We start from the raw sequence: 18,432 nt of genomic DNA, 5'->3' as shown, positions 1-18,432 counted from the left end.
GGCCTCATGATCTTTTCTGGGAATTATCACATAACACCTGTCATAAGCCTGTCAAAGAATTAGGTGTAGAAATTCAAATCTGACAATTGTAGCTTCTGCCTTTCTGCTGTCAATGAAAATAATGAATAAACAATCAGAAGTACAAATAGAAAAGAATTTTATTTGAGCCAAACTGAGGACTAGCCCAGAAGTCTGCTTCCCAGATTACTCAGAGGAGCTCTCCCAGAAAAGTATGTTTTCCAGTAGTTTTATATCTTGTCAGCATAAAGAACAAGTCAGGGATTCATTTCCTTAAGGTAAAACACACACACACACAGATCAGCACGTACACAGTGAGTCTTCTCACAGGAAGACCAGAATTGGTGACCCAGGAAAAGAGGCATTTCATCTTTTTTTTTTTTTTTGCTTTTTAGGGCCTCACCCTTGGCATATGGAGGTTCCCAGGCTAAGTGTCGAATTGGAGCTTCGGCTGCCGGCCTACACCACAGCCACAGCAACATGGGTTTGCAGCCGCATCTGTGACCTACACCACAGCTCACTGCAACATCAAATTCTTTACCCACTGAGCGAGGCCAGGGATCGAACCAGCAACCTCAAGTTTACTAGTTGGATTCCTTTCTGCTGAGCCACTAGGGGAATTCCTTAATCTTTATTTTTAACATGGAAATTCTTGACTTCTGGTCAATGTGCCCTTCTCTGGGATAATTAAAGAAGATGAACAAAGTATGTTTCATAGGGTGAAACAGGGTATATTAATTAGCATAAAATTAGAGTTAACTCTTCTACAAGCCAGAATGACTTCCCAATATCTGAATAGGTGAAAATTTCTTTTATCACTGGGCCATGGCAGAAAGATACTTTCTTTATCTCTTTAAGATCCATTTTTCTTCTGAAATAAAAATGTTTTTCCTTATGCATTTTTGAACAGCTGCTATGCCTACTGCGGGCTCTCTGCTGTTGTAGGAGGTGGGAAATAAGGAGAATCCAACAGACCCAGCTGTGCGCTCAGGCCACCATGTCGTGGCCACCAGGTCATCAGGGCAGAGCTGCTGCACATGCTCCGTGGAGGCCTCACCTGCAGTTCACCCCAGGCCCCAGACCTGGTCCCCGTGACAGAGACCACACGTGTGATTGATTCTAGAGGAATGCAGAGATATGACGTCATTTCCCCTGGCCTCTCACTGAGCCAGAGAGCCTGGAGCAGGAGTGATGCTGGCTTAGGCACATCTGGGGCCTTCAGTGAACACCCTCCAGGAAATCTGGCCTTTGGAGTCACAGGGGCTCCCCCTCTTGGAGGGAGCATCTCTGCCTCCCTGGTTGCAGCTTCATTCCCTCTGGTCTGGTCTCTACTTACTCGAAAGCTATTTCCCCAAATGCAGAAATGCAAACCTGAGCACCACTTCCTGCTTTAATTCCTTGAAGTGACTCCTGCTGCTGTTGTAGGGGGGTCTCCTCACTTCCAACCTACACCCCGCCCGGGGCCCGGCCTAAGATCCAGCCCCATCCTACAAGGGGGTGTGGGGGCCACCTCCTTCCTGCCTGGTCACCTTTGCTCCCTGCCTGGCAGCCTCTCCCCTGCGGCCACACTTAGCTCCTCACCTGGTGCTTCCCAGCATGAACAGTTGCCACACCAAACACAATTCTACACACACTTCCAGGCCCCACGGCAGGGGGGTGGGGGAGGTCTGGGCTTAAGAAATTCCTCCCCCAGCTGCCTGAGAGCTCTGTTTGCTCTACAATCTTCACGATGCTGGTATAGACATCACTCCAATGCTGTGCACACCTTGCATGACTCCTACTGCAAATAAACTACCTGCAAGGAAATCTATGAGACCATGGAGAAAATTAGAATGCTGAACATTTATTGAAATTACAAAGCTAAATTTATAAATTATATAAATTATAAAATTGTAGTGTGATAAAACAGTGTGATCATGGTTAGCAAAAGTGTCTGCCTTTGAGAGAGGAAAGTACTCAAGGTTTGATGGGTGAGGTGATGAGCGGTCTAGGATGTGCTTCCCAGCTCCTGGGCTGTGGGGCAGGGAGCTTCCTGGAGCGGCTTACACACCTGGGGGGCTTCCAACAACAGGATGAATTCTCTCACTCTTCTGGGGCCTGAAGTCCAAAGTCAAGGTCCTGCATATCCTCGGGAGGCTCTGTTGTTGTGGATGTGGGGTCCTTCCTGCATCTTCCAGCTTCTGGTGCCTGCAGACGTCCTTGTTTCCATGGCTCATGGCCGCCTCACTTCAATGGCTGCCTCCATCTTCACATCACCTCGGACTGCAGGTGTGTGTATTTTCTCTTCTGTTATAAAGCTCACTTGTCATTGGACATAGGACCTATGCGTATAATCCAGGATGGTCTCACCTCAAGTTCCTTAACTACATCCAGAAATATTCTTTTTCAAAATACAGTCACATCACAAGTTCTAAGTATTTCAACATGGACCTATGTTTTTAAAGGCCACCATTCTATCCACAACAGGGTAGAGATGCAAAAAATCATTGGTAATTGCTGAAGAAGGGGGATAAGTACATTGGGGTTTTTATGCTTGTCGACGTAGTTTGTACTTGTCAGAAACTCTCCACTTAATAATTTTTTAAAGGTTCTGTTATCTGTTGAGCTCCTAGTATGTGCCAGGTGCTGTACCAAATTATGGGGACTTAACGAAAAGCAAGATCAAGGCTCAGCTCACAGTCTATGGGAGAAACAATATAGAGTTAATATTTAATTAAGTTAATTAATAATAAAACATAAAATGTCACAATAGAAATTCCCGTCATGCCCCAGCAGAAACAAATCCGACTAGGAACCATGAGGTTGTGGGTTCTATCCCTGGCCTCCCTTAGTGGGTTAAGGATCCCGCATTGCTGTGGCTGTGGTGTAGGCCGGCAGCTGCAGGTCTGATTAGACCCCTAGCCTGGAAACCTCCATATGCTGCAAGGACAGACTTGAAAAGCCAAAAAGAAAAAAAAAGAAAGAATAGAAAACAAAAAGGTCACAATAATGTAAGAAAAAATATTATAAGATAAATACAGTAGTTGCTCATGGTAGAGTATTCCAAACAGAACAAATAGTTGTGCAAAGGCCCTGAGGTTGGGAAGGCTACCTGGCAGACCTAGCAGAAAAGAACAGGCTACCCAGTAAGGGTGAATTTCTGACACACAGTACATTTTTTTTTTCATGGAAGTATGTTTCATAAAATGTTTAAAACATAAGAATAAGAAAAAATTATGTATCTGCAGGTCCCATTTACTGGATGTCCTGTATCTTAACTGCAACCCAATGAAAGAAAATTCCAGAGATGCTCTGCCCTTTAATGGCACCAGCTCCCTCTAGCCCCATCGCAGAGGTTTTTCATTTCCATCAGTCTTTACATCCAATTCATGAAAACCTTACAGTAAGTTTTTTTCAAAATGCCCTTTTTCATCGGCTGGCAGAGAAGTTCTAATCAAACTGAAATTTTGTGTTTAATCTTTGATTACCAACCTTGAAAAAAACATATGAACTAGATATACCCTCATGAGAGAATGACTTATCATTTTTTATCTTAATCTAGCACAGAACCTGTGGCCCTGGACACTGTGGGAGTGGCTTTAACCTGAGAGGCTCTCCCCTCAGGGAGGAGGAGTTATTCAACTGCAACAACAGCTTATAAACCCATGTGAACTTGCATTGAGTTGCTGAGCCAAGTGGGAGACAGCCTTTCCTAAGGTAAGTTCTGATTTTATACATCTGTGCAATGTGCTCTTAGTACAAGGAAATCTCTGTTTTACACTCAGATGGTGACTTCTTGGTGCTTAGGGCACACTTCAGGTGTTTTCAATTGCTGTTTGGATGCATCATTACAGAAATGTATAAATGAAGAATTTAGAAAGCTAGGCATGAGAATTTAGGTGTGAGAAACATTAATGATGTGATGAGAACAGAGAATGATAGAATTTTGGCCAGTCTGAGGATATGACCAAGGTAGGAGAGGGTAGGTGTTTTTGTGGAGCTTTTGTGCTCTGTAGAAGTCAACACACAGCAGGTGCAAACTGTGATGCTGAGGTACTATGTGGGCTTTGGAAATTCAAATAAGATGTATTATAAGAGGAAAAATGAACTCAGCATCAGAAGAACTGGATTTTAACTCAGTCTTTGTGGTAATCAACCAGCTAGCAAGTCTCCTTCTTTCTCTGGGGTTCAATCAACTCAGGGCAAACCTTGAAACTGGCCAGAGCAGGGTTTATGGATCTTAAACCTTTTAACATTTCAGGCTGGGCTAATTCATTGTTGTGGGGACCTGCCCCGTCCATTGTCTATTTTTTTTTTTTTTTTTAGTTAAAATTACTGATGATAGAAATCTCCAGGAGTTCCCATCATGGCGCAGTGGTTAACGAAACTGACTAGGAACCATGAGGATGCGGGTTCGATCCCTGGCCTTGCTCAGTGGGTTAAGGATCTGGCGTTGCCATGAGCTGTGGTGTAGGTCACAGACGCGGCTCGGATCCTGCGTTGCTGTGGCTCTGGCGTAGGCCAGTGGCTATAGCTCCGATTTGACCCCTAGCCTGGGAACCTCCATATGCCAAGGTAGCAGACCCAGAGAAGGCAAAAAGACAAAAAAAAAAAAAAAAAAAAAAAAGAAAGAAAGAAAAGAAATTTCCACTGAATCAGACTTAAGGGATGTATCTGACGGCAGTGTTAACATAGATATTTCCTCAAATTGGCCAATGTTACACCTCTCAGATATCTGCAGTGATAGTTTGTTCACAAGTTGTATAAGAAAGCATCACTTCATCAATACTGTGGACACTGTGAAGATTAATAGTCTCACTTTTCATTTCACTACCTACTTGTTGAAAGAATAGAGTGTGTGGATGAAGCTCCTTCCTCACCCAGTGACAGCCTGGAGAGGAGAATGAGGGTGCAATAGATTGGAGAGAATTACTGCATTTTACAAACTGCTTTCTCAGAAAGATTATACCATATAACAGGCAACTGCATCAAACATAAAGGGTTTCCAACTAAATACCCAACAAATGCATCTGTTAGGAAAACATGCTTGATGACAAAAGCTGGATAAAATGCAAACTGATTGGTCATAGACACTCAGATGCACCTGGGAGGCAGGGCGCCCAACACACCAGAGGCATCTCTGGTCTCTGCACAATGATATGATGTGTCACCTGCTCTCCTAGTTTTCACAACTGAAAGTATCTCCAGATATTGCTGAATGTCCTCGGGAATGGGAGGAGCAATATCAGTCCCAGTTAAGAATCATTGGTTGTATGATTTCTCAAAGTCCCAAACGCAGGAAGTCTGGATGGGAAAACTTGATATTCGCAGGAGCACAGAATTAACTTCTCCAAGCCCTGAAATTCACTTGGCTAGAAGGTACAAGTCATTCGAATCAGAATTTAAAAGTGAACAGTGCACTGTTATAAGTATTAATATTGGGGGGGCGGGGACAAAGGCCTCACACAGTGGAGACTGAGAGGTTCAGTGAGTTCCTGTGTAAGTCCTGGGGCCGGCCAGCCATAACAGAATTCACAGGGGAAAAAACCAACAACCCAACTGAAAAAAATGGGCAGAAGACTGGAATAGACATTTCTCCAAAGAAGATATAGAGATGGCCAACAGGCACATGAAAAAATGCTCAACATCACTAATTATTAGAGAAATGAAAATCAAGGCTACAATGAGGTACCAACTCACACCGGTCAGAAATGGCTGTCATTAACAAGTCAACAAAAAACAAATGCTGGAGAGGGTGTGAAGAAAAAGGGTACCCTCCTTCACTGTTGGTGGCAATGTCAGTTTCCACTCTGGGAAACAGTATGGAGGTACCTCAGAAAATTAAATTTAGAACCAGGAACCCCACTCCTGGGCCTATATCCAGACCAAATTTTCATTGAAAAGACACATGGACCCCTATGTTCATAGCAGCAATACTCACAATAGCCAAGACACGGAAACAACCTAAATGTCCATCAACAGATGAATGGATTAAGAAGATGTGGTATACAGACACAATGGAATACTGCTCAGTCATAAAAAAGAACAAAATAATGCCATTTGCAGCAATGTGGATGGAACTAGAGACTCTCATACTAAGTGAAGTAAGTCAGAAGGAGAAAGACAAATACCATACAATGTCACTTATATCTGGAATCTAATACATGGCATGAATGAACCTATCTACAGAAAAAAACCCAAACTCATAGACACAGAGAACAGACTTGTGGTTGCCAAGGCGGGAGAGGGAGGGAGTGGGATGGAGTGGGAATTTGGGGTTGGTAGATGCAAACTATTGCATTTGGAATGAATAAGCAATGAGATTCTGGTGTATAGCACAGGGGACTATAGCTAATCATTTGTGATGGAATATAATGAAGGATAATGTGAAAAAAGAATGTATATATATATGTATAACTGGGTCACTTTGCTGTACAGCAGAAATTGACAACATTGTAAATCAACTATAATAGAAAAAAATAAAATCTTAAAAAAAATGTGTTGATGCTGTTCAGCCATAAATCACAAAGACCTTCTGATTCTGTGGCTTCTGTGGCTTTATCCTTTGTCCATTCACTCATTCACTCAGGTTGAGAGAGACCAGCAGACAGTCATCATGGCGGGGAAGCCCATTCTTCACTATTTCAATGGCCGAGGCAGAATGGAGTGTATCCGGTGGCTCCTGGCTGCAGCTGGAGTGGAGGTAGGGCCTGAGTTCCTTCATCTTAGCTGCATCTAAATTGACTGTATTGGAGATCCTGTAGTGGCTCAGCAACTAAAACTGATAGCATCCATGAGGATGTATGTTTGATCCCTAGCCTTGCTCATTGTTAAGTATCCAGCATTGCGTGAGTTTTCATGGAGGCTGCAGCTGCAGCTCCACTTTGACCCTTAGCCTGGGAAATTCCATATGCCACAGTGTGGCCTGAAAAAGACATAAAGAAATAAATGAACACACTGAATCAAAGTACTTTTCTCACATAAGCTAGGAGACTTTTCTAACTAAACAATCTATTAAGAATTTTGTTGGAGTTCCCGTTGTGGCTCAGTGGTTAATTAATCCTACTAGGAACCATGAGGTTGCAGGTTCGTTCCCTGACCTTGCTCAGTGGGTTAACGATCCGGCGTTGCCGTGAGCTGGGGTGTAGGTTGCAGACGCGGCTCCGATCCCGCGTTGCTGTGGCTCTGGCGTAGGCTGGTGGCTACAGCTCAGATCCAACCCCTAGCCTGGGAACCTCCATATGCCACGAGAGCGGCCCAAGAAAATGGCAAAAAGACAAAAAAAAAAACAAGAATTTTGTATTAGGAGTTCCCGTCGTGACGAAGTGGTTAACAAATTTGACTAGGAACCATGAGGTTGCGGGTTCGATCCCTGCCCTTCCTCAGTGGGTTAACGATCCGGCGTTGCTGTGAGCTGTGGTGTAGGTCGCAGACACAGCTCGATCCTGCGTTGCTGTGGCTCTGGTGGAGGCTGGTGGCTACAGCTCCAATTAGACCCCTAGCCTCGGAAACTCCAGATGCCGCGGGAGCGGCCCAAGAAATGGCAAAAAGACCAAAAAAAAAAAAAAAAAAGGAATTTTGTATTAAACAGTTTGTTAGGTATTAAGAGATTAACATTTCTTATTAAAATTCTTCTTATCACAGAGAATGAACATTTAAAGTAAATTTAAGGAGTTCCCATCGTGGCTCAGTGGTTAACGAATCCGACTAGGAACCATGAGGTTGCAGTTCAATCCCTGGCCCCAATCAGTGGGTTAAGAATCCGTGAGCTGTGGTGTAGGTTGCAGACAGAGCTGGGATCCCTCATTGCTGTGGCTCTCTCTGGTGCAGGCCTGCAGCTACACGTTCTGGCTTGACCCCTAGCCTGGGAACCTCTATGTGCCGTGGGTGCAGCCCTAGAAAAAGCAAGAAGACAAACATAAATCAATAAATAAAATAAAATAAAAATAAATTTAAGAAACTAATCACATTGTGTAGGCCTAATTTGATTTTGATTTTTTTAACTGTAAAACATTATTGATGACATTGATACCACAATAAGAAACATGAACATTAAATACCTATGAAATTAATTATTTTTAATGTTGTGTTAAGTGAGGTAATGTATTATGGTTACTTTTAAAACAGTTCTCGGAGTTCCCGTCGTGGCGCAGTGGTTAACGAATCCGACTAGGAAACAGGAGGTTGCGGGTTTGGTCCCTGGCCTTGCTCAGTGGGTTGACGATCCGGCATTGCCGCGAGCTGTGGTGTAGGTTGCAGACGCGGCTCGGATCCCGAGTTGCTGTAGCTCTGGCGTAGGCCGGCGGCTACAGCTCCGATTGGACCCCTAGCCTGGGTAGGGAACCTCCATATGCCACAGGAGCGGCCCAAAGAAATAGCAAAAAGACAATAAATAAATAAATAAATAAAACAGTTCTTATGTTTTAGAAATTTAGAAATACATTGAAGTATTTAAAGATGAACTATGTGATATCTGGGATTTGTTTCAATTTATTACAAACGGGAAAATGGGCAGGCAACTAGGTGATTGGTAATTGGTTTGAGTTGATAATTATTGAAGTTGGTTGGTGGTTACAAGTAGGATATTTATAATTTTCTGTTTATTTTTGTACATACCAGGAATGTCCATAATGAAAAGAAAAATAGTAACAATAGAAAATAAATGTAACTAAACTTAAAACCTAAACCAGAAATAGGGAGAGGGGAGATGGTGACAAACTGCCTGTTAGATGTAATACATTCACTGAGCAATGATTTTCTGGGCAACCTTGAAGTGCCAGGGTCTGTGCCAGCTCCTAGCCATTCAGGGATGGACAAGGCAGACACAGTCCCTGCTGTCACACACCTTACACTCCAGTGAGGATGCAGGCAAGTGGGTGATTCAAATAGGAGTGGGAGCTTCTAGAGAACAGCCAAGCATTTCACAGTGTTCAAACCATATTCACAGAGTTCAAAGGCCACATTCCCAGCAGCAAACTGCTGGGTTTCTGTGGGACTCTGTTGAGTGCTGCCCTCTACGGGTGCCACCGAGGTAAGCACTTCTCTGCCTAGGTTGGAGGACCCAGCACCTCTGTGAGGGTTTCTGGGGGGAGGGGGGGTCATGGAGACGCAGGAGATGTGGTCCCTCGGGGGACAGCAGTAAAGGAGGGATCCAGGTGAGGTGGTGTCATGTGGGGTAACCTCCAGTGTGTTCCCTTAGCCTGCTAACATCCTGTTTACCTGAGCCTTGAGATTACACTATCCTGATTGCTTCATGAGGGCACAGGACATTAGCCTGGTCCTTTCTTGAGTTCACGGAGAAACAAGTACACAGAAAATCAAATTGTGCCATCCAGGCTGTTTCCTTCCATAAATCAACAACCACCAGTTTTTGCTGTGGTCCAGCTCGGAGGTTCAAGGATGCGTCCAGAGGCCCTGGGCAGGAGGAGCTCAGCACAGGAGGCTGAAGCAGGGCAGATGCTGAGAGCATCCAGGCTCCTCCCCCAGGCCAGCCTGACTGAGGTGGGGCTGGGGGGCAGGCTGGCCAGAGGCCCTTGGTCAGGATTCTGGCTGCTCTGGGCCCAGAGGCTGAGCCTCACAACCCCAACCATCTCTGCCAGCCTCACCAGCAGCCTCTCCCACCCACCCCCCCCCCGCTACCCTCCCACGGAGACCACCCACCACCCTTATGTTGTCTTGAACTTGGTTGCTTTATCAAATTGTTGCCCACACACCTCACTCTCTGTGTATATTCTCACTCTGTGGGATCAGGTAGATCCACAAGGAACTGTTCCAATGAGCTAGAAGCCCACCAATTCCCAAACTTTTCGCCATGAAGACCCCCTTTTCAAATATAAAATTGAACACAGGGAGGTGACAGAAGCAGAGGCCCCTGGTGGCCGGATCTTGGGGGTCACTGGCACCATGGATCCCCCATGCTGGGGGACACCCAACAGCCTGTCCTGATCTCAGAGGGACACAAAGGCTTTCCAGAGATAGTGAAGCTCCAGAACTAGAGGAACTTCCCAGCCCCTTCCCTCCAGTGACAGCCCCCTCCCTAATCACCACCTAATGGTTGACAGAGGTGGAGACGGGGTGGCGGTGAACTGAACTTTCAAAGGGATCAATCACAAGCCGCAAATCCTGGTTTATCTTGGTGGCTCTAATCTAAATTTCCAGATGGCCATGATCGCTGTCCTCTGTGCACCCTGCTAAACTCTGAAATCTTACCTTCCCCATGGTCTCTACCAGACAGGGGCCATTCTAGCTCAGGAATGCTGTGGAATGCAATGGCAAGAACTCATGGACTCTTTCTGTTTTCCAGTTCGAAGAGAAATTTATAGAAAATCCAAACGACTTGAATAAGTTAAAAAATGGTAAGAGCAGGAAACTAAATTCTCTTGATGGGAGGAGAATCTAGTAGAAGTCTTAAGCTGAGGTTTGAACACCAGCAATGTCTTGTGTGTAGTGGAAGTGAGAGAGGGAGCAACGTGGTTAAAGGTGGGGAGTGGGGCCCCTTGAGCAGGTCTTGCAGTTCACTCAGGACTAGGAAGGGCTGAAACTCGGAGTATTTGCTAAAGGAACCCGCCCTGGTGCCCTGTGAATGCCCTCTCTTTATTGATTCTCCCTGCCTTTTTGCACCCTGAGTGAACACTATCTGTTCAGAACCCCACATCACCCTCCCACTCAAGGACAGGAAAGCACATGCATTGGAGAGAAGGGGGGCGAGGGAGACACAGGCCCAGCAGGTGCCTTGAATTCTTTTCTCCGATGAGTTTGGCGAGGTAACATCCTATCGATATTGCAGACTCAAATAACCAGGTGGAGTTGACCTAGTTGGAGTTCGGGTGAGTGTGTGAGGATGGAGACAAAGGAGAAGGGCCAGCAGCCGTGGAGTGGGGAAAGCAGGCCTCCCCTGCACATTCTCCAGTGGTGGGACTTGAGGAGCATACAGAAAACCTGAGAACCCCATGAACGCCATGAGACTTCCTATGGGAACTTCCCATTTGACTTGACAACTAGCTGGTAGTGGAACCTCTCTTCTCTTCTTCCTACAAATTCTTGAAGACAAGACTTCCTTGGTGCCTCACTGTGTTAAAGTTCAGTGTTCTCAGTGTTGTGGCACAAGTTTGTTCCCTGGCCCCAAAACTTCCACGTGCCATGGGCCTGGCAGAAAAGAAAAAAAAAAAAAAATCCCTGAAGGCAAACCAAACACCTACAATAAAGGGACCTACTGTTGCCTGAATGGGAAATAAGAGGATAAAGGAAAAAACAGATTCAAAAATAAAAGGCAGATTGATAAGGAAAAGGATGACAGGAAGCTCAAAGCAAAGTTCTCTTTCCACTGACATGTTACCTGGCTATCATTTTTATTTCCTTTTATATCTTGAGTCATTTCAACAAGCATTTTGATGCATCAAGCATTTCACTCCACTTCTTTTCTTCTTTCACAAGATGGGAGTTTGCTGTTCCAGCAAGTGCCCATGGTTGAGATTGACGGGATGAAGCTGGTGCAGACCAGGGCCATCCTCAACTACATCGCCACCAAGTACAACCTCTACGGGAAGGACGCCAAGGAGAGAGCCCTGTACGGTATTCTCTTCACCGTGTGAAATCAGCAGTTAATGGGAACAGTTTAGGTTCTACCTAGGACTGTTTCAGGGGATTGTGACCAATAGCAGGAAGGGTCTCGGTGGGTGTAACCGAGATGCAGTACTGCAGAGACCCATGAGGGTGAGAGACGAGTCAACTTGAGTGGAATCAAGTGCTTATGTAAAAGGATGTGGTCCATGGATGCAGCACCGTGGTTTCCACACACTGATGACCTTGAAGCTGGGAGAATGATGGAACCATGACTCTGGGGACTCAGGCCCTTTTGAGTGGGACACCTGTCAACAGCTAGAGGAAAGGGACAAAGCATCTGCGTGTCTAGAAGATAAGGCACAATAAGGGGAGGATATAGAGAGTTGATTCTTAAGTTCCCCAAATTAGAAGAATGGTGACCAGGTGCCTAATTTATCAGCCCTTTACGTGGGCCAACCCCTTAGCAGGGTTACCAGAGGCTGAGCCTAAGGTGGTAGGGTTCCCTCAAGCATGTTGGTGGTACAGTCTGGCTCAGCCAGATTTATCTCTACGACTGTGTCAGGAGGGTTCTCCTCTCTGCTGTGACGGGACTAAATGAAATGAAAATCACATAACAAACTGTGACAGTTACTGATAAAGTTAGGCGTGGAATTACCCCATGACTCAGGAACTCCACGATTCAAGGGATTGAAAACTACGACCACACTGATAACTGTAGACAAACATTCCTAGCAGGGTTGTTCCTAATATTCAAAAAGTGGAAACAAGACAAATGTCCACTAACTGGCGAATGGGTGGACAAAGGCTGGGACAGCCAAAGAATGGAATCCGATTTGGCCAGGAAAAGGGACGAAGCCCAGATGCATGCTACAGCGTAGATGCACCTTAAAGATATTCTCTTATGGAAAAGGAACCAGACACAGACAACACACATTGTATGATTCCACCTGTCTGACATGTGCAGGCCATTCATATTCATAAAGCCAAATGTAGTTTGATGATTGCCAGGAGCTGGAGGGAGGGAAGAATGTGGACTGCCTGAAAAAGCACTCAGCATGTCTTTCTGGAGTGATTAAAATATTTTTGGAATTGGAGTGTGATGATGGTACAAAGTTCTGTGACTTTGCCAAGAAGGAAAAAAAATCACAGAATTTTACCTTTGGTTTTTTTGCTTGTTTGTTTGTTTTGTTTTTGTTTTTTTTTTGCTTTTCAGGGCTGCCCCTGTGGCATATGGAAGTTCCCAGGCTAGGGGTCGAATCAGAAGTACAGCTGCCGGCCTGCACCACAACCACAGCAACACAGGACCCAAGCCACCTCTGTGACCTACACCACAGCTCACAGCAACACTGGACCCTAACCCACTGAGCAAGGGCAGGGATCAAACCCGCATCCTGTAATAATCGGGTTTGTTACCACTGAGCCACAAGGGGAGCTCCGAATTTTACATTTAAAAGGGTGACATTACGCTATGTGGATTGTATTTCCATAAACTTTTATTTAAAACCATCGTGTGGGAAACCGTGTTTGGAAGAAAAACAATACAATCACCTGGAATACGCATTATAGGAAGGGTATGAAGAGTTGCACTCTATCATGGGATGTTTTGGGGGGCGAGTCTTGAGAAACACCAACAAGGCTAGCATCAGGCAACAGTACTTGGAGGGGGTTCTGGGACCAGGTTCTATGAGAAAGGACTAGAGGAAGTGTTGGTACTGGGCTGTTAATTGAGGTGGTGCTAATGCATCACACTAGCTGTGCACAGAACACACCATAGCAGAGATGGAAAACCCTACGTGGGGTCTCAGTGGTTACCTGCAGTGATTCCACCCATTTCTCATGCCTGTGACGCTGGACAGGTGACCAGTGTGCACTGTCCCTATATTTGGTCATGGGTGGAACAAAAGTATTAGACCTAAATCTAGCTTGATGGCTTGTTCTAGAATGAGATGTTAAAACTAGTAAAAGTCATAGCTGAAGGAGTGGCATATTAACAGTGCACCCAATGGAGGTGAATTACTTTATCACCTCCTGACACCCCATTCTTATCTACTCTTAAACTCTAGAATCCAAGGAAGGAGATTTTTGACAATTTGGTCATTTTGCCTCACAGGATTGATATGTATACAGAAGGTGTGGCAGATTTGGGTGAAATGATCTTGCTGTTGCCACTGTGCCCACCCAATGAAAAAGATGCCAAGGTGGCCTCGATCAAAGAAAAATCGACAAACCGTTATCTTCCTGCATTTGAAAAAGTAAGTGGACCGTTCAGCATTTTGGGCACTGAGATTAGAGGACAAAGAAAAGTAGTGCGTGGCATTCCCCGGGCATTGACCTTGGCTGGCATTCCTGGGGCACTGACCTTCACCTCTGTCAGCCTTCCCAAAAGTTAATGTACCACCCTGACTCTCAGGGCATTTTATCAAAATCCTCTGTGAGGAAGAACTGAACCAGTTTTACCCAGGTTATAATTGTTCAGCAAAATTTCCGTTTACTGGGGCTCAGTCTGGAATTCTCTGCTCAGTGGAATAAAGTTCATGGTTCTACTTAGAGCTTGGGCTGGGGAAGCTCCGAGAGCCACACTGGAGCCTGGAAGAGATGGATCCTTTACAACACAGTGCAGGGGCTTTTCATCCAAGACAGGCACGATGAATGAAACACATCAGACAATATTCTGATACCATGGACAGGGAGACAGGAGACCAGGTACCCATCAGGAGAATGCTGTAGCGTTTCGGGGATGGAGGGGATGAGGGCAGAGATGCAGAGATGGGGGTGGTGGGGTGGAGAGACAGAGGAAAAGCTGTTCAAGAAAACAGAAGCTACCAATTGGGATACGGTTCTCAGACTTTCAAAGGGAGTTGTACAAAACCAAGGAAGTCATGTCCCATCATTATATGAGGTATTTCTCTTGGAAGGTAAGAGGAGAACAGTTCAAGAGCAAAACCATCTAACATCATGCTAAACAAAAATCATACAGCAAAACCACAACAACAACCAAAACCCCAAACCACCAAAAACGTTGTCAGAGTTAGTTACAAGAAGCTTACAGAGAAACAAAAGGATTAACACGGACACCCTAAGAAGTTTAAATCATTCATTCATTAAGTTAGCAAGTGTTAACTCATTGTTTATGTGTCTGGTCCTATTCAAGGAGTCAAATATCAGGAAATACACTCTCCTGGCCTTGGGACGCTCATAGTTTGTGCACATTCATACGACGGAAACAGGATGGAAATCTATAGTTACTACAGTTTCAGTACATTCATATCGTGAAATCAAAGGCCCCCATGATGACATAGATGAAAAGTGCATATTACAATATAGCACTTGATGTTTCATTTTGGTTTTTAATTTCTTACCCATACCTCTACCTGGATGTATAGTCTGGTAGGGTATTTGCCAAAACGTTAACATCTTCAGTGGTGGTGCCATGGGAGATTTTTTTCTCCCTCTGGGATTTTCATATTGTTGCAATATTTTAAATAAGCATCGCATGTTTCTCCCGTATTTCTTAGTGGAAAGCCCAACATACAAAAAAAATTGGAAGAGATGTACAGTGAACTCAGCACCTAGATTCAAAAATTCACATTTTATTATTACATTTGCTTCATCACATTTCTCCCCATCCTTCTTTCCTCCAATCAAACATGCTATTTGCTTCTGTATTTCAAAGTAAGTTGCAGACATTAAACGCAGTCACCCCTAGGCAGCTCAGCATGCAGTGGTAATGTTTTCCACACTGTTACGGACAGACACGGGTGGCATAGGAGTCAGAGCCGATGTGGGCAGAGGGGTGGGAGTTCAAGTCGATGCAGATTGATTTCAGGTCCCAGAGAGAGAGGCCAGGAAATAAGGAGAGCAGACAAGAGAAGAAATGTGGACTCGGCAATAGTTAGTAGGCTTGTAGGAGGCTGCCATAAATACGGAATCACTGCCCGAGGGAGGGAGAGAGACAGAGACACAGGCAGAGGCAGAGGCAGAGGCAGAGACAGAGATGAAGGGTCAGGACATGAAGCTCAGGGCTGCACACTCCAGGGTGTGGGGACAACAGAACCCAGTGCAGAGGGGGCTGAGCCCTGGACCCCGAGGAAGAAGCAAGGAAGGCGGCCACAGGGAGCCAGGGGGCAGAAGGAAATGGTGGCCTGGCTCCCCTGAGGACAGAGGAGGGAACAGCAGGAACCCCCCAGGACCCTGTCAAGGAGCCAGGGGATGGGGCGGGGGGTGCGGAAGGTGTGAGGGTCCATGCCTGCCCAGTGATGGCAGAGGGGACCTGGGCTGGGGGGCGGTGGGGAGGAGCAGTGCACAGCCTGTGCTCCCAGGCCTGTGCTCCTGGGCTGACCCCTCCCTCCGCCAGGTGTTGAAGAGCCATGGACAAGACTACCTTGTGGGCAACAAGCTGAGCAGGGCTGACATCCAGCTGGTTGAACTTCTCTACTACGTGGAAGAGCTGGACCCCAGCCTGCTGGCCAACTTCCCTCTGCTGAAGGTGAGCTCTGTCAGCCTGGGGCTGGCCCCCACCTCCCCCCTGGGATCTGCTGTCTGGACTCTGGGGCTCCCATGGCAGGGTCCCCATCACTGTGCAGGCCTCCTGCCCCCAGGTCTCCAACCTCAGCTCTGAGGCCCTGGTCTGGGGCCTGGAAAGATCTGGTCACACCCAGGACATTGGGGGTCGAGGCTGCCCTCGGGAGGGGGACTCGCCTCTTCCAAGCAGAGAGGCCAGGGCTGGGTGTCCCCTGGCCCCTGGTCCGTGACACTCTCTGTCCTCATTCCTCTTTGCTGCCCTTTAGCCCAGGGGCGTCCTCCTCTTTCCCACCTGCATCTGTCTGAGCGTCTCCCGCCATCCAGTTCCTCCCTCAGCTCCTGTTCCTTGTCTCCCACGCTGGCTTCTCTCTCCCCGTCTCCCTCTCTCTGAGCGCACAGTGGTTTGGACAGGCCTGTGCTTCACCTTTTCTGATTTCTGTCTTGAGTTCCAGCCCAGTTAATTGCCCTCTCTCTTCTGTCTTGAGATCTGGGGGCCGTTCCCGGTTGATGTCTGGGACCCAGGACTCTTCCTGGTCCTACACGAGACAGTGACTCTGCAGGGTCTCTGTGTGGGAGGAAGATGGGGAGACGTGAGCTGAATGCAGTGTGACCCTAGACGTCTCTGGGGGAGAACGCTACAGCGCTGTCACCCTCGTGTCTCCGTGGGTGTCTGTGTCCAGCCTCCTCCTGGTGCTGAGGGAGGGGCCTTGGCTGGTCCTGGTCTGGGGGGAAGCCTCCGTGTCCCTGGCTTGTGCCAGTGACAGGCTGGTCCTGGGCTGCACTGTGAGCTGTGCTCTTGTGCATTGCAGGCCCTGAAAACCAGAGTCAGCAACCTCCCCACCGTGAAGAAGTTTCTGCAGCCTGGCAGCCAGAGGAAGCCTCCCATGGATGCGAAAAAATTAGAAGAAGCCAGGAAGGTTTTCATGTCTTCATAAAGTGGGCAGGGCCACCCAGGACCCTCTTCTGATTTTCCAGCAATGAAGTGTTTACCTAAATGTAGATCCTGGATGATGTGAGACTAATAAACTAGTCTGAATTTTTGTGGTTGTTAAATAATGAAGTTCCTATGAGTCTACTATCTTAAAATTTATTCTTTTTCATGATGATCCAAAGAAAATACGTTTGTCAATCTCTTAGCCTGTGTCAGTTTTGGAATGACGTTTAATGATAATTAAATCAAGTAAAAATTAAATAAAAGCGGGAAACAGATTATAACGTCCCCTTAGATTTTCCAGGGGTTGTCATATAACATCTGTCACACAGCCTATCAGAGTCCAGTGTGAAAGTTCACCTCTGACAATCAGGTATTCACGGGAAAGAGCTGCCTCTCTGGCCCTTGGAAGAAAGATATTTTCTTTATCTCTTTAAGATCCATTTTTCTTCTGACAATGAAAATGGTTTTCCTTGTGCATTTGTGAACAGCTGCTATGCCTACTGCGGGCTCTCTGCTGTTGTAGGAGGTGGGAAATAAGGAGAATCCAACAGACCCAGCTGTGCGCTCAGGCGACCATGTCGTGGCCACCAGGTCATCAGGGCAGAGCTGCTGCACATGCTCCGCGGGGGCCTCACCTGCAGTTCACCCCAGGCCCCAGACCTGGTCCCCGTGACAGAGACCACACGTGTGATTGATTCTAGAGGAACGCAGAGATATGACGTCATTTCCCCTGGCCTCTCACTGAGCAGGAGTCATGCTGGCTTAGGCACATCTGGGGCCTGCAGTGAACAACCCCCAGGAAGTCTGGCCTTTGGAGTCCCAGGGGCTCCCTGGTTGCAGCTTCACTCCCTCTGGTCTGGGCTCCACTTATAGGAGAGCTATCTGCCCAAATGCAAAGCTGAGCACCACCTCCTGCTTTAACTCCTCCAGTGACCTCTGCTGCTGCTGCAGGCTGATCCCTGCACTTCTGACCTCGCAACCTGAGGTCCAGCCGCATCCCACAGGGGGTGTGGGGGCCACCTCCTTCCTCCCTGGTCACCTTTGCCTGGCAGCCTCTTGTCCGTGGCCACACTTACCTCCTCACCCTGGTGCTTCCCAGGGAGAGCTGGACGCCCCTGTGCCTCCCACCGAGCCCAGGAAACCTCCAAGGAACTTGATGGCCACGAGCCTCCCCCTCCCATGGGTGCGTTCGTGGTGGGGGCACAGCTGCCACACCATGCGCAACTCCACACACACCTCCAGGACCAGGGGCGGGGGTCTCAGCTGTGAGAATTCCTCACACTCCCCGTTCACTCCCATCTGCCAGACAGCTATGTTCACTCCTCCCATCTTCAAGACACGTGTCTTCACATCACTCCAGGGCCGTGGCAGACCTCCCATGAATGCTAGCGGTATTTCCAACAGCCAAGAAATCTTTA

The 18,432-nt window shown here is 46.8% G+C and overlaps 1 long non-coding RNA gene across 1 annotated transcript; it reads left to right on the top strand.

Moving 5' to 3' along the window:
- Positions 3,506 to 17,289, top strand: LOC106504562. Its single transcript, XR_002345763.1, has 7 exons — positions 3,506 to 3,714; positions 6,587 to 6,700; positions 10,301 to 10,352; positions 11,431 to 11,563; positions 13,670 to 13,811; positions 15,914 to 16,045; positions 16,890 to 17,289. It is a non-coding gene; the product is annotated as a glutathione S-transferase alpha M14 (long non-coding RNA).

Source organism: Sus scrofa, chromosome 7 (genome assembly GCF_000003025.6).
Source record: "Sus scrofa isolate TJ Tabasco breed Duroc chromosome 7, Sscrofa11.1, whole genome shotgun sequence".
NCBI lineage: Eukaryota > Metazoa > Chordata > Mammalia > Artiodactyla > Suidae > Sus > Sus scrofa.
Note: the sequence above shows the minus strand (reverse complement) of the source record. Positions and strands in the feature narration are given on the sequence as shown.